This window comes from Nuphar pumila, chromosome 1 (assembly GCF_984573655.1).
Source record: "Nuphar pumila chromosome 1, dmNupPumi1.hap1.1, whole genome shotgun sequence".
In the NCBI taxonomy this organism is placed as follows: Eukaryota; Viridiplantae; Streptophyta; class Magnoliopsida; order Nymphaeales; family Nymphaeaceae; genus Nuphar; species Nuphar pumila.
Genome location: NC_143249.1, coordinates 161,505,154 through 161,518,729, shown reverse-complemented (window position 1 = coordinate 161,518,729; position 13,576 = coordinate 161,505,154). Strand labels below are relative to the sequence as shown.

General features: G+C 58.3%; 25 non-coding genes across 25 annotated transcripts; all 25 read right to left on the bottom strand.

Moving 5' to 3' along the window:
* Positions 1–157: 157 nt before the first annotated feature.
* On the bottom strand, positions 158–276 carry LOC149849531 (5S ribosomal RNA). Its single transcript, XR_016426968.1, has one exon. It is a non-coding gene; the product is annotated as a 5S ribosomal RNA (ribosomal RNA).
* Positions 277–700: 424 nt separating this feature from the next.
* Positions 701–819, bottom strand: LOC149849530 (5S ribosomal RNA). The gene has a single exon (XR_016427257.1). It is a non-coding gene; the product is annotated as a 5S ribosomal RNA (ribosomal RNA).
* A 423-nt stretch (positions 820–1,242) lies between these two features.
* On the bottom strand, positions 1,243–1,361 carry LOC149849529 (5S ribosomal RNA). Its single transcript, XR_016434221.1, has one exon. It is a non-coding gene; the product is annotated as a 5S ribosomal RNA (ribosomal RNA).
* A 423-nt stretch (positions 1,362–1,784) lies between these two features.
* On the bottom strand, positions 1,785–1,903 carry LOC149849528 (5S ribosomal RNA). Its single transcript, XR_016434217.1, has one exon. It is a non-coding gene; the product is annotated as a 5S ribosomal RNA (ribosomal RNA).
* A 423-nt stretch (positions 1,904–2,326) lies between these two features.
* On the bottom strand, positions 2,327–2,445 carry LOC149849527 (5S ribosomal RNA). Its single transcript, XR_016433662.1, has one exon. It is a non-coding gene; the product is annotated as a 5S ribosomal RNA (ribosomal RNA).
* A 423-nt stretch (positions 2,446–2,868) lies between these two features.
* Positions 2,869–2,987, bottom strand: LOC149849526 (5S ribosomal RNA). The gene has a single exon (XR_016434216.1). It is a non-coding gene; the product is annotated as a 5S ribosomal RNA (ribosomal RNA).
* Positions 2,988–3,410: 423 nt separating this feature from the next.
* On the bottom strand, positions 3,411–3,529 carry LOC149849525 (5S ribosomal RNA). The gene has a single exon (XR_016434215.1). It is a non-coding gene; the product is annotated as a 5S ribosomal RNA (ribosomal RNA).
* Positions 3,530–3,952: 423 nt separating this feature from the next.
* On the bottom strand, positions 3,953–4,071 carry LOC149849524 (5S ribosomal RNA). Its single transcript, XR_016434213.1, has one exon. It is a non-coding gene; the product is annotated as a 5S ribosomal RNA (ribosomal RNA).
* Positions 4,072–4,494: 423 nt separating this feature from the next.
* On the bottom strand, positions 4,495–4,613 carry LOC149849523 (5S ribosomal RNA). Its single transcript, XR_016433661.1, has one exon. It is a non-coding gene; the product is annotated as a 5S ribosomal RNA (ribosomal RNA).
* Positions 4,614–5,036: 423 nt separating this feature from the next.
* On the bottom strand, positions 5,037–5,155 carry LOC149849522 (5S ribosomal RNA). The gene has a single exon (XR_016434211.1). It is a non-coding gene; the product is annotated as a 5S ribosomal RNA (ribosomal RNA).
* A 423-nt stretch (positions 5,156–5,578) lies between these two features.
* Positions 5,579–5,697, bottom strand: LOC149849521 (5S ribosomal RNA). Its single transcript, XR_016433660.1, has one exon. It is a non-coding gene; the product is annotated as a 5S ribosomal RNA (ribosomal RNA).
* Positions 5,698–6,120: 423 nt separating this feature from the next.
* On the bottom strand, positions 6,121–6,239 carry LOC149849520 (5S ribosomal RNA). The gene has a single exon (XR_016434200.1). It is a non-coding gene; the product is annotated as a 5S ribosomal RNA (ribosomal RNA).
* Positions 6,240–6,662: 423 nt separating this feature from the next.
* Positions 6,663–6,781, bottom strand: LOC149849519 (5S ribosomal RNA). The gene has a single exon (XR_016433656.1). It is a non-coding gene; the product is annotated as a 5S ribosomal RNA (ribosomal RNA).
* A 415-nt stretch (positions 6,782–7,196) lies between these two features.
* On the bottom strand, positions 7,197–7,315 carry LOC149849518 (5S ribosomal RNA). Its single transcript, XR_016427238.1, has one exon. It is a non-coding gene; the product is annotated as a 5S ribosomal RNA (ribosomal RNA).
* A 423-nt stretch (positions 7,316–7,738) lies between these two features.
* On the bottom strand, positions 7,739–7,857 carry LOC149849517 (5S ribosomal RNA). Its single transcript, XR_016426795.1, has one exon. It is a non-coding gene; the product is annotated as a 5S ribosomal RNA (ribosomal RNA).
* A 421-nt stretch (positions 7,858–8,278) lies between these two features.
* Positions 8,279–8,397, bottom strand: LOC149849516 (5S ribosomal RNA). Its single transcript, XR_016434012.1, has one exon. It is a non-coding gene; the product is annotated as a 5S ribosomal RNA (ribosomal RNA).
* Positions 8,398–8,820: 423 nt separating this feature from the next.
* Positions 8,821–8,939, bottom strand: LOC149849515 (5S ribosomal RNA). Its single transcript, XR_016425976.1, has one exon. It is a non-coding gene; the product is annotated as a 5S ribosomal RNA (ribosomal RNA).
* A 423-nt stretch (positions 8,940–9,362) lies between these two features.
* On the bottom strand, positions 9,363–9,481 carry LOC149849514 (5S ribosomal RNA). Its single transcript, XR_016426769.1, has one exon. It is a non-coding gene; the product is annotated as a 5S ribosomal RNA (ribosomal RNA).
* A 421-nt stretch (positions 9,482–9,902) lies between these two features.
* On the bottom strand, positions 9,903–10,021 carry LOC149849513 (5S ribosomal RNA). Its single transcript, XR_016434010.1, has one exon. It is a non-coding gene; the product is annotated as a 5S ribosomal RNA (ribosomal RNA).
* A 423-nt stretch (positions 10,022–10,444) lies between these two features.
* On the bottom strand, positions 10,445–10,563 carry LOC149849512 (5S ribosomal RNA). Its single transcript, XR_016427216.1, has one exon. It is a non-coding gene; the product is annotated as a 5S ribosomal RNA (ribosomal RNA).
* Positions 10,564–10,986: 423 nt separating this feature from the next.
* Positions 10,987–11,105, bottom strand: LOC149849511 (5S ribosomal RNA). Its single transcript, XR_016434194.1, has one exon. It is a non-coding gene; the product is annotated as a 5S ribosomal RNA (ribosomal RNA).
* A 423-nt stretch (positions 11,106–11,528) lies between these two features.
* Positions 11,529–11,647, bottom strand: LOC149849510 (5S ribosomal RNA). The gene has a single exon (XR_016434192.1). It is a non-coding gene; the product is annotated as a 5S ribosomal RNA (ribosomal RNA).
* Positions 11,648–12,070: 423 nt separating this feature from the next.
* On the bottom strand, positions 12,071–12,189 carry LOC149849509 (5S ribosomal RNA). The gene has a single exon (XR_016433655.1). It is a non-coding gene; the product is annotated as a 5S ribosomal RNA (ribosomal RNA).
* A 423-nt stretch (positions 12,190–12,612) lies between these two features.
* Positions 12,613–12,731, bottom strand: LOC149849508 (5S ribosomal RNA). The gene has a single exon (XR_016434188.1). It is a non-coding gene; the product is annotated as a 5S ribosomal RNA (ribosomal RNA).
* A 423-nt stretch (positions 12,732–13,154) lies between these two features.
* Positions 13,155–13,273, bottom strand: LOC149849507 (5S ribosomal RNA). The gene has a single exon (XR_016434187.1). It is a non-coding gene; the product is annotated as a 5S ribosomal RNA (ribosomal RNA).
* Between the last annotated feature and the right edge of the window lie 303 nt (positions 13,274–13,576).

Sequence of the window (13,576 nt, the reverse complement as noted above, 5' to 3'; positions counted from 1 at the left end):
CGCACGCCGCGGCTCATGTCGGGTGCCGGCGCTGCGGCGCGCAAGGCGAGGGTGAAAGGGAAGCAGAAGACCTCGATGGATCAGATACGGTGTGTTGCGGGAAGTGAAAAGAAGGTCGAAGGTTGGTGCCGACGACAAAAAAGCGCCGAAGGCAAAAAGAGAGCAACACGAGGACTTCCCAGGAGGTCACCCATCCCAGTACTACTCTCGCCCAAGCACGCTTAACTTCGGAGTTCTGATGGGATCCGGTGCTTTAGTGCTGGTATGATCGCACCCGTTACATGTTGCGCGAAAAAATGCTCTTATGCCTCACGCGGGAGCCGTGGGGGCCGCAACGCACGAACCGACTAGCCGTCATAGAAACGGCCCCGAAAAATGCTTGAAATGAGCTTAAACGGCATCCGAAACGGTCCCAAACCGACTTCGTCTGTTCGCCACGTCGTAGCCAGCGGAACGAGCTTTCCGTGGCCACGAAAATCGCCGAATTCCGACATCGGCGTGCCAAGTTACGGTCCGGCGACCCGGAACTGCTGCGTTTGTCGCACGCCGCGGCCTCGTGTCGGGTGCCGGCGCTGCGGCGCGCACGGCGAGGGTGAAAGGGAAGCAGAAGACCTCGATGGATCAGATACGGTGTGTTGCGGGAAGTGAAAAGAAGGTCGGAGGTTGGTGCCGACGATAAAAAAGCGCCGAAGGCAAAAAGAGAGTGCAACACGAGGACTTCCCAGGAGGTCACCCATCCCAGTACTACTCTCGCCCAAGCACGCTTAACTTCGGAGTTCTGATGGGATCCGGTGCTTTAGTGCTGGTATGATCGCACCCGTTACATGTTGCGCGAAAAAATGCTCTTATGCCTCACGCGGGAGCCGTGGGGGCCGCAACGCACGAACCGACTAGCCGTCATAGAAACGGCCCCGAAAAACGCCCGAAACGAGCTTAAACGGCATCCGAAACGGTCCCGAACCGACTTCGTCTGTTCGCCACGTCGTAGCCAGCGGAACGAGCTTTCCGTGGCCACGAAAATCGCCGAATTCCGACATCGGCGTGCCAAGTTACGGTCCGGCGACCCGGAACTGCTGCGTTTGTCGCACGCCGCGGCTCGTGTCGGGTGCCGGCGCTGCGGCGCGCAAGGCGAGGTTGAAAGGGAAGCAGAAGACCTCGATGGATCAGATACGGTGTGTTGCGGGAAGTGAAAAGAAGGTCGAAGGTTGGTGCCGACGACAAAAAAGCGCCGAAGGCAAAAAAAGAGTGCAACACGAGGACTTCCCAGGAGGTCACCCATCCCAGTACTACTCTCGCCCAAGCACGCTTAACTTCGGAGTTATGATGGGATCCGGTGCTTTAGTGCTGGTATGATCGCACCCGTTACATGTTGCGCGAAAAAATGCTCTTATGCCTCACGCGGGAGCCGTGGGGGCCGCAACGCACGAACCGACTAGCCGTCATAGAAACGGCCCCGAAAAACGCCCGAAACGAGCTTAAACGGCATCCGAAACGGTCCCGAACCGACTTCGTCTGTTCGCCACGTCGTAGCCAGCGGAACGAGCTTTCCGTGGCCACGAAAATCGCCGAATTCCGACATCGGCGTGCCAAGTTACGGTCCGGCGACCCGGAACTGCTGCGTTTGTCGCACGCCGCGGCTCGTGTCGGGTGCCGGCGCTGCGGCGCGCAAGGCGAGGTTGAAAGGGAAGCAGAAGACCTCGATGGATCAGATACGGTGTGTTGCGGGAAGTGAAAAGAAGGTCGAAGGTTGGTGCCGACGACAAAAAAGCGCCGAAGGCAAAAAAAGAGTGCAACACGAGGACTTCCCAGGAGGTCACCCATCCCAGTACTACTCTCGCCCAAGCACGCTTAACTTCGGAGTTATGATGGGATCCGGTGCTTTAGTGCTGGTATGATCGCACCCGTTACATGTTGCGCGAAAAAATGCTCTTATGCCTCACGCGGGAGCCGTGGGGGCCGCAACGCACGAACCGACTAGCCGTCATAGAAACGACCCCGAAAAACGCCCGAAACGAGCTTAAACGGCATCCGAAACGGTCCCGAACCGACTTCGTCTGTTCGCCACGTCGTAGCCAGCGGAACGAGCTTTCCGTGGCCACGAAAATCGCCGAATTCCGACATCGGCGTGCCAAGTTACGGTCCGGCGACCCGGAACTGCTGCGTTTGTCGCACGCCGCGGCTCGTGTCGGGTGCCGGCGCTGCGGCGCGCAAGGCGAGGGTGAAAGGGAAGCAGAAGACCTCGATGGATCAGATACGGTGTGTTGCGGGAAGTGAAAAGAAGGTCGAAGGTTGGTGCCGACGACAAAAAAGCGCCGAAGGCAAAAAAAGAGTGCAACACGAGGACTTCCCAGGAGGTCACCCATCCCAGTACTACTCTCACCCAAGCACGATTAACTTCGGAGTTCTGATGGGATCCGGTGCTTTAGTGCTGGTATGATCGCACCCGTTACATGTTGCGCGAAAAAATGCTCTTATTCCTCACGCGGGAGCCGTGGGGGCCGCAACGCACGAACCGACTAGCCGTCATAGAAACGGCCCCGAAAAATGCCCGAAACGAGCTTAAACGGCATCCGAAACGGTCCCGAACCGACTTCGTCTGTTCGCCACGTCGTAGCCAGCGGAACGAGCTTTCCGTGGCCACGAAAATCGCCGAATTCCGACATCGGCGTGCCAAGTTACGGTCCGGCGACCCGGAACTGCTGCGTTTGTCGCACGCCGCGGCTCGTGTCGGGTGCCGGCGCTGCGGCGCGCAAGGCGAGGTTGAAAGGGAAGCAGAAGACCTCGATGGATCAGATACGGTGTGTTGCGGGAAGTGAAAAGAAGGTCGAAGGTTGGTGCCGACGACAAAAAAGCGCCGAAGGCAAAAAAAGAGTGCAACACGAGGACTTCCCAGGAGGTCACCCATCCCAGTACTACTCTCGCCCAAGCACGCTTAACTTCGGAGTTATGATGGGATCCGGTGCTTTAGTGCTGGTATGATCGCACCCGTTACATGTTGCGCGAAAAAATGCTCTTATGCCTCACGCGGGAGCCGTGGGGGCCGCAACGCACGAACCGACTAGCCGTCATAGAAACGACCCCGAAAAACGCCCGAAACGAGCTTAAACGGCATCCGAAACGGTCCCGAACCGACTTCGTCTGTTCGCCACGTCGTAGCCAGCGGAACGAGCTTTCCGTGGCCACGAAAATCGCCGAATTCCGACATCGGCGTGCCAAGTTACGGTCCGGCGACCCGGAACTGCTGCGTTTGTCGCACGCCGCGGCTCGTGTCGGGTGCCGGCGCTGCGGCGCGCAAGGCGAGGGTGAAAGGGAAGCAGAAGACCTCGATGGATCAGATACGGTGTGTTGCGGGAAGTGAAAAGAAGGTCGAAGGTTGGTGCCGACGACAAAAAAGCGCCGAAGGCAAAAAAAGAGTGCAACACGAGGACTTCCCAGGAGGTCACCCATCCCAGTACTACTCTCGCCCAAGCACGCTTAACTTCGGAGTTATGATGGGATCCGGTGCTTTAGTGCTGGTATGATCGCACCCGTTACATGTTGCGCGAAAAAATGCTCTTATGCCTCACGCGGGAGCCGTGGGGGCCGCAACGCACGAACCGACTAGCCGTCATAGAAACGGCCCCGAAAAACGCCCGAAACGAGCTTAAACGGCATCCGAAACGGTCCCGAACCGACTTCGTCTGTTCGCCACGTCGTAGCCAGCGGAACGAGCTTTCCGTGGCCACGAAAATCGCCGAATTCCGACATCGGCGTGCCAAGTTACGGTCCGGCGACCCGGAACTGCTGCGTTTGTCGCACGCCGCGGCTCGTGTCGGGTGCCGGCGCTGCGGCGCGCAAGGCGAGGTTGAAAGGGAAGCAGAAGACCTCGATGGATCAGATACGGTGTGTTGCGGGAAGTGAAAAGAAGGTCGAAGGTTGGTGCCGACGACAAAAAAGCGCCGAAGGCAAAAAAAGAGTGCAACACGAGGACTTCCCAGGAGGTCACCCATCCCAGTACTACTCTCGCCCAAGCACGCTTAACTTCGGAGTTATGATGGGATCCGGTGCTTTAGTGCTGGTATGATCGCACCCGTTACATGTTGCGCGAAAAAATGCTCTTATGCCTCACGCGGGAGCCGTGGGGGCCGCAACGCACGAACCGACTAGCCGTCATAGAAACGACCCCGAAAAACGCCCGAAACGAGCTTAAACGGCATCCGAAACGGTCCCGAACCGACTTCGTCTGTTCGCCACGTCGTAGCCAGCGGAACGAGCTTTCCGTGGCCACGAAAATCGCCGAATTCCGACATCGGCGTGCCAAGTTACGGTCCGGCGACCCGGAACTGCTGCGTTTGTCGCACGCCGCGGCTCGTGTCGGGTGCCGGCGCTGCGGCGCGCAAGGCGAGGGTGAAAGGGAAGCAGAAGACCTCGATGGATCAGATACGGTGTGTTGCGGGAAGTGAAAAGAAGGTCGAAGGTTGGTGCCGACGACAAAAAAGCGCCGAAGGCAAAAAAAGAGTGCAACACGAGGACTTCCCAGGAGGTCACCCATCCCAGTACTACTCTCACCCAAGCACGATTAACTTCGGAGTTCTGATGGGATCCGGTGCTTTAGTGCTGGTATGATCGCACCCGTTACATGTTGCGCGAAAAAATGCTCTTATTCCTCACGCGGGAGCCGTGGGGGCCGCAACGCACGAACCGACTAGCCGTCATAGAAACGGCCCCGAAAAATGCCCGAAACGAGCTTAAACGGCATCCGAAACGGTCCCGAACCGACTTCGTCTGTTCGCCACGTCGTAGCCAGCGGAACGAGCTTTCCGTGGCCACGAAAATCGCCGAATTCCGACATCGGCGTGCCAAGTTACGGTCCGGCGACCCGGAACTGCTGCGTTTGTCGCACGCCGCGGCTCGTGTCGGGTGCCGGCGCTGCGGCGCGCAAGGCGAGGTTGAAAGGGAAGCAGAAGACCTCGATGGATCAGATACGGTGTGTTGCGGGAAGTGAAAAGAAGGTCGAAGGTTGGTGCCGACGACAAAAAAGCGCCGAAGGCAAAAAAAGAGTGCAACACGAGGACTTCCCAGGAGGTCACCCATCCCAGTACTACTCTCGCCCAAGCACGCTTAACTTCGGAGTTATGATGGGATCCGGTGCTTTAGTGCTGGTATGATCGCACCCGTTACATGTTGCGCGAAAAAATGCTCTTATGCCTCACGCGGGAGCCGTGGGGGCCGCAACGCACGAACCGACTAGCCGTCATAGAAACGACCCCGAAAAACGCCCGAAACGAGCTTAAACGGCATCCGAAACGGTCCCGAACCGACTTCGTCTGTTCGCCACGTCGTAGCCAGCGGAACGAGCTTTCCGTGGCCACGAAAATCGCCGAATTCCGACATCGGCGTGCCAAGTTACGGTCCGGCGACCCGGAACTGCTGCGTTTGTCGCACGCCGCGGCTCGTGTCGGGTGCCGGCGCTGCGGCGCGCAAGGCGAGGGTGAAAGGGAAGCAGAAGACCTCGATGGATCAGATACGGTGTGTTGCGGGAAGTGAAAAGAAGGTCGAAGGTTGGTGCCGACGACAAAAAAGCGCCGAAGGCAAAAAAAGAGTGCAACACGAGGACTTCCCAGGAGGTCACCCATCCCAGTACTACTCTCACCCAAGCACGATTAACTTCGGAGTTCTGATGGGATCCGGTGCTTTAGTGCTGGTATGATCGCACCCGTTACATGTTGCGCGAAAAAATGCTCTTATGCCTCACGCGGGAGCCGTGGGGGCCGCAACGCACGAACCGACTAGCCGTCATAGAAACGGCCCCGAAAAATGCCCGAAACGAGCTTAAACGGCATCCGAAACGGTCCCGAACCGACTTCGTCTGTTCGCCACGTCGTAGCCAGCGGAACGAGCTTTCCGTGGCCACGAAAATCGCCGAATTCCGACATCGGCGTGCCAAGTTACGGTCCGGCGACCCGGAACTGCTGCGTTTGTCGCACGCCGCGGCTCGTGTCGGGTGCCGGCGCTGCGGCGCGCAAGGCGAGGTTGAAAGGGAAGCAGAAGACCTCGATGGATCAGATACGGTGTGTTGCGGGAAGTGAAAAGAAGGTCGAAGGTTGGTGCCGACGACAAAAAAGCGCCGAAGGCAAAAAAAGAGTGCAACACGAGGACTTCCCAGGAGGTCACCCATCCCAGTACTACTCTCGCCCAAGCACGCTTAACTTCGGAGTTATGATGGGATCCGGTGCTTTAGTGCTGGTATGATCGCACCCGTTACATGTTGCGCGAAAAAATGCTCTTATGCCTCACGCGGGAGCCGTGGGGGCCGCAACGCACGAACCGACTAGCCGTCATAGAAACGACCCCGAAAAACGCCCGAAACGAGCTTAAACGGCATCCGAAACGGTCCCGAACCGACTTCGTCTGTTCGCCACGTCGTAGCCAGCGGAACGAGCTTTCCGTGGCCACGAAAATCGCCGAATTCCGACATCGGCGTGCCAAGTTACGGTCCGGCGACCCGGAACTGCTGCGTTTGTCGCACGCCGCGGCTCGTGTCGGGTGCCGGCGCTGCGGCGCGCAAGGCGAGGGTGAAAGGGAAGCAGAAGACCTCGATGGATCAGATACGGTGTGTTGCGGGAAGTGAAAAGAAGGTCGAAGGTTGGTGCCGACGACAAAAAAGCGCCGAAGGCAAAAAAAGAGTGCAACACGAGGACTTCCCAGGAGGTCACCCATCCCAGTACTACTCTCACCCAAGCACGATTAACTTCGGAGTTCTGATGGGATCCGGTGCTTTAGTGCTGGTATGATCGCACCCGTTACATGTTGCGCGAAAAAATGCTCTTATGCCTCACGCGGGAGCCGTGGGGGCCGCAACGCACGAACCGACTAGCCGTCATAGAAACGGCCCCGAAAAATGCCCGAAACGAGCTTAAACGGCATCCGAAACGGTCCCGAACCGACTTCGTCTGTTCGCCACGTCGTAGCCAGCGGAACGAGCTTTCCGTGGCCACGAAAATCGCCGAATTCCGACATCGGCGTGCCAAGTTACGGTCCGGCGACCCGGAACTGCTGCGTTTGTCGCACGCCGCGGCTCGTGTCGGGTGCCGGCGCGCACGGCGAGGGTGAAAGGGAAGCAGAAGACCTCGATGGATCAGATACGGTGTGTTGCGGGAAGTGAAAAGAAGGTCGGAGGTTGGTGCCGACGACAAAAAAGCGCCGAAGGCAAAAAAAGAGTGCAACACGAGGACTTCCCAGGAGGTCACCCATCCCAGTACTACTCTCGCCCAAGCACGCTTAACTTCGGAGTTCTGATGGGATCCGGTGCTTTAGTGCTGGTATGATCGCACCCGTTACATGTTGCGCGAAAAAATGCTCTTATGCCTCACGCGGGAGCCGTGGGGGCCGCAACGCACGAACCGACTAGCCGTCATAGAAACGGCCCTGAAAAACGCCCGAAACGAGCTTAAACGGCATCCGAAACGGTCCCGAACCGACTTCGTCTGTTCGCCACATCGTAGCCAGCGGAACGAGCTTTCCGTGGCAACGAAAATCGCCGAATTCCGACATCGGCGTGCCAAGTTACGGTCCGGCGACCCGGAACTGCTGCGTTTGTCGCACGCCGCGGCTCGTGTCGGGTGCCGGCGCTGCGGCGCGCAAGGCGAGGGTGAAAGGGAAGCAGAAGACCTCGATGGATCAGATACGGTGTGTTGCGGGAAGTGAAAAGAAGGTCGAAGGTTGGTGCCGACGACAAAAAAGCGCCGAAGGCAAAAAAAGAGTGCAACACGAGGACTTCCCAGGAGGTCACCCATCCCAGTACTACTCTCGCCCAAGCACGCTTAACTTCGGAGTTCTGATGGGATCCGGTGCTTTAGTGCTGGTATGATCGCACTCGTTACATGTTGCGCGAAAAAATGCTCTTATGCCTCACGCGGGAGCCGTGGGGGCCGCAACGCACGAACCGACTAGCCGTCATAGAAACGACCCCGAAAAACGCCCGAAACGAGCTTAAACGGCATCCGAAACGGTCCCGAACCGACTTCGTCTGTTCGCCACGTCGTAGCCAGCGGAACGAGCTTTCCGTGGCCACGAAAATCGCCGAATTCCGACATCGGCGTGCCAAGTTACGGTCCGGCGACCCGGAACTGCTGCGTTTGTCGCACGCCGCGGCTCATGTCGGGTGCCGGCGCTGCGGCGCGCAAGGCGAGGGTGAAAGGGAAGCAGAAGACCTCGATGGATCAGATACGGTGTGTTGCGGGAAGTGAAAAGAAGGTCGAAGGTTGGTGCCGACGACAAAAAAGCGCCGAAGGCAAAAAGAGAGCGACACGAGGACTTCCCAGGAGGTCACCCATCCCAGTACTACTCTCGCCCAAGCACGCTTAACTTCGGAGTTCTGATGGGATCCGGTGCTTTAGTGCTGGTATGATTGCACCCGTTACATGTTGCGCGAAAAAATGCTCTTATGCCTCACGCGGGAGCCGTGGGGGCCGCAACGCACGAACCGACTAGCCGTCATAGAAACGGCCCCGAAAAATGCTTGAAATGAGCTTAAACGGCATCCGAAACGGTCCCAAACCGACTTCGTCTGTTCGCCACGTCGTAGCCAGCGGAACGAGCTTTCCGTGGCCACGAAAATCGCCGAATTCCGACATCGGCGTGCCAAGTTACGGTCCGGCGACCCGGAACTGCTGCGTTTGTCGCACGCCGCGGCTCGTGTCGGGTGCCGGCGCTGCGGCGCGCACGGCGAGGGTGAAAGGGAAGCAGAAGACCTCGATGGATCAGATACGGTGTGTTGCGGGAAGTGAAAAGAAGGTCGGAGGTTGGTGCCGACGATAAAAAAGCGCCGAAGGCAAAAAGAGAGTGCAACACGAGGACTTCCCAGGAGGTCACCCATCCCAGTACTACTCTCGCCCAATCACGCTTAACTTTGAAGTTCTGATGGGATCCGGTGCTTTAGTGCTGGTATGATCGCACCCGTTACATGTTGCGCGAAAAAATGCTCTTATGCCTCACGCGGGAGCCGTGGGGGCCGCAACGCACGAACCGACTAGCCGTCATAGAAACGGCCCCGAAAAACGCCCGAAACGAGCTTAAACGGCATCCGAAACGGTCCCGAACCGACTTCGTCTGTTCGCCACGTCGTAGCCAGCGGAACGAGCTTTCCGTGGCCACGAAAATCGCCGAATTCCGACATCGGCGTGCCAAGTTACGGTCCGGCGACCCGGAACTGCTGCGTTTGTCGCACGCCGCGGCTCGTGTCGGGTGCCGGCGCTGCGGCGCGCAAGGCGAGGTTGAAAGGGAAGCAGAAGACCTCGATGGATCAGATACGGTGTGTTGCGGGAAGTGAAAAGAAGGTCGAAGGTTGGTGCCGACGACAAAAAAGCGCCGAAGGCAAAAAAAGAGTGCAACACGAGGACTTCCCAGGAGGTCACCCATCCCAGTACTACTCTCGCCCAAGCACGCTTAACTTCGGAGTTCTGATGGGATCCGGTGCTTTAGTGCTGGTATGATCGCACTCGTTACATGTTGCGCGAAAAAATGCTCTTATGCCTCACGCGGGAGCCGTGGGGGCCGCAACGCACGAACCGACTAGCCGTCATAGAAACGACCCCGAAAAACGCCCGAAACGAGCTTAAACGGCATCCGAAACGGTCCCGAACCGACTTCGTCTGTTCGCCACGTCGTAGCCAGCGGAACGAGCTTTCCGTGGCCACGAAAATCGCCGAATTCCGACATCGGCGTGCCAAGTTACGGTCCGGCGACCCGGAACTGCTGCGTTTGTCGCACGCCGCGGCTCATGTCGGGTGCCGGCGCTGCGGCGCGCAAGGCGAGGGTGAAAGGGAAGCAGAAGACCTCGATGGATCAGATACGGTGTGTTGCGGGAAGTGAAAAGAAGGTCGAAGGTTGGTGCCGACGACAAAAAAGCGCCGAAGGCAAAAAGAGAGCGACACGAGGACTTCCCAGGAGGTCACCCATCCCAGTACTACTCTCGCCCAAGCACGCTTAACTTCGGAGTTCTGATGGGATCCGGTGCTTTAGTGCTGGTATGATTGCACCCGTTACATGTTGCGCGAAAAAATGCTCTTATGCCTCACGCGGGAGCCGTGGGGGCCGCAACGCACGAACCGACTAGCCGTCATAGAAACGGCCCCGAAAAATGCTTGAAATGAGCTTAAACGGCATCCGAAACGGTCCCAAACCGACTTCGTCTGTTCGCCACGTCGTAGCCAGCGGAACGAGCTTTCCGTGGCCACGAAAATCGCCGAATTCCGACATCGGCGTGCCAAGTTACGGTCCGGCGACCCGGAACTGCTGCGTTTGTCGCACGCCGCGGCTCGTGTCGGGTGCCGGCGCTGCGGCGCGCACGGCGAGGGTGAAAGGGAAGCAGAAGACCTCGATGGATCAGATACGGTGTGTTGCGGGAAGTGAAAAGAAGGTCGGAGGTTGGTGCCGACGATAAAAAAGCGCCGAAGGCAAAAAGAGAGTGCAACACGAGGACTTCCCAGGAGGTCACCCATCCCAGTACTACTCTCGCCCAAGCACGCTTAACTTCGGAGTTCTGATGGGATCCGGTGCTTTAGTGCTGGTATGATCGCACCCGTTACATGTTGCGCGAAAAAATGCTCTTATGCCTCACGCGGGAGCCGTGGGGGCCGCAACGCACGAACCGACTAGCCGTCATAGAAACGGCCCCGAAAAACGCCCGAAACGAGCTTAAACGGCATCCGAAACGGTCCCGAACCGACTTCGTCTGTTCGCCACGTCGTAGCCAGCGGAACGAGCTTTCCGTGGCCACGAAAATCGCCGAATTCCGACATCGGCGTGCCAAGTTACGGTCCGGCGACCCGGAACTGCTGCGTTTGTCGCACGCCGCGGCTCGTGTCGGGTGCCGGCGCTGCGGCGCGCAAGGCGAGGTTGAAAGGGAAGCAGAAGACCTCGATGGATCAGATACGGTGTGTTGCGGGAAGTGAAAAGAAGGTCGAAGGTTGGTGCCGACGACAAAAAAGCGCCGAAGGCAAAAAAAGAGTGCAACACGAGGACTTCCCAGGAGGTCACCCATCCCAGTACTACTCTCGCCCAAGCACGCTTAACTTCGGAGTTATGATGGGATCCGGTGCTTTAGTGCTGGTATGATCGCACCCGTTACATGTTGCGCGAAAAAATGCTCTTATGCCTCACGCGGGAGCCGTGGGGGCCGCAACGCACGAACCGACTAGCCGTCATAGAAACGGCCCCGAAAAACGCCCGAAACGAGCTTAAACGGCATCCGAAACGGTCCCGAACCGACTTCGTCTGTTCGCCACGTCGTAGCCAGCGGAACGAGCTTTCCGTGGCCACGAAAATCGCCGAATTCCGACATCGGCGTGCCAAGTTACGGTCCGGCGACCCGGAACTGCTGCGTTTGTCGCACGCCGCGGCTCGTGTCGGGTGCCGGCGCTGCGGCGCGCAAGGCGAGGTTGAAAGGGAAGCAGAAGACCTCGATGGATCAGATACGGTGTGTTGCGGGAAGTGAAAAGAAGGTCGAAGGTTGGTGCCGACGACAAAAAAGCGCCGAAGGCAAAAAAAGAGTGCAACACGAGGACTTCCCAGGAGGTCACCCATCCCAGTACTACTCTCGCCCAAGCACGCTTAACTTCGGAGTTATGATGGGATCCGGTGCTTTAGTGCTGGTATGATCGCACCCGTTACATGTTGCGCGAAAAAATGCTCTTATGCCTCACGCGGGAGCCGTGGGGGCCGCAACGCACGAACCGACTAGCCGTCATAGAAACGACCCCGAAAAACGCCCGAAACGAGCTTAAACGGCATCCGAAACGGTCCCGAACCGACTTCGTCTGTTCGCCACGTCGTAGCCAGCGGAACGAGCTTTCCGTGGCCACGAAAATCGCCGAATTCCGACATCGGCGTGCCAAGTTACGGTCCGGCGACCCGGAACTGCTGCGTTTGTCGCACGCCGCGGCTCGTGTCGGGTGCCGGCGCTGCGGCGCGCAAGGCGAGGGTGAAAGGGAAGCAGAAGACCTCGATGGATCAGATACGGTGTGTTGCGGGAAGTGAAAAGAAGGTCGAAGGTTGGTGCCGACGACAAAAAAGCGCCGAAGGCAAAAAAAGAGTGCAACACGAGGACTTCCCAGGAGGTCACCCATCCCAGTACTACTCTCACCCAAGCACGATTAACTTCGGAGTTCTGATGGGATCCGGTGCTTTAGTGCTGGTATGATCGCACCCGTTACATGTTGCGCGAAAAAATGCTCTTATTCCTCACGCGGGAGCCGTGGGGGCCGCAACGCACGAACCGACTAGCCGTCATAGAAACGGCCCCGAAAAATGCCCGAAACGAGCTTAAACGGCATCCGAAACGGTCCCGAACCGACTTCGTCTGTTCGCCACGTCGTAGCCAGCGGAACGAGCTTTCCGTGGCCACGAAAATCGCCGAATTCCGACATCGGCGTGCCAAGTTACGGTCCGGCGACCCGGAACTGCTGCGTTTGTCGCACGCCGCGGCTCGTGTCGGGTGCCGGCGCTGCGGCGCGCAAGGCGAGGTTGAAAGGGAAGCAGAAGACCTCGATGGATCAGATACGGTGTGTTGCGGGAAGTGAAAAGAAGGTCGAAGGTTGGTGCCGACGACAAAAAAGCGCCGAAGGCAAAAAAAGAGTGCAACACGAGGACTTCCCAGGAGGTCACCCATCCCAGTACTACTCTCGCCCAAGCACGCTTAACTTCGGAGTTATGATGGGATCCGGTGCTTTAGTGCTGGTATGATCGCACCCGTTACATGTTGCGCGAAAAAATGCTCTTATGCCTCACGCGGGAGCCGTGGGGGCCGCAACGCACGAACCGACTAGCCGTCATAGAAACGACCCCGAAAAACGCCCGAAACGAGCTTAAACGGCATCCGAAACGGTCCCGAACCGACTTCGTCTGTTCGCCACGTCGTAGCCAGCGGAACGAGCTTTCCGTGGCCACGAAAATCGCCGAATTCCGACATCGGCGTGCCAAGTTACGGTCCGGCGACCCGGAACTGCTGCGTTTGTCGCACGCCGCGGCTCGTGTCGGGTGCCGGCGCTGCGGCGCGCAAGGCGAGGGTGAAAGGGAAGCAGAAGACCTCGATGGATCAGATACGGTGTGTTGCGGGAAGTGAAAAGAAGGTCGAAGGTTGGTGCCGACGACAAAAAAGCGCCGAAGGCAAAAAAAGAGTGCAACACGAGGACTTCCCAGGAGGTCACCCATCCCAGTACTACTCTCGCCCAAGCACGCTTAACTTCGGAGTTATGATGGGATCCGGTGCTTTAGTGCTGGTATGATCGCACCCGTTACATGTTGCGCGAAAAAATGCTCTTATGCCTCACGCGGGAGCCGTGGGGGCCGCAACGCACGAACCGACTAGCCGTCATAGAAACGGCCCCGAAAAACGCCCGAAACGAGCTTAAACGGCATCCGAAACGGTCCCGAACCGACTTCGTCTGTTCGCCACGTCGTAGCCAGCGGAACGAGCTTTCCGTGGCCACGAAAATCGCCGAATTCCGACATCGGCGTGCCAAGTTACGGTCCGGCGACCCGGAACTGCTGCGTTTGTCGCACGCCGCGGCTCGTGTCGGGTGCCGGCGCTGCGGCG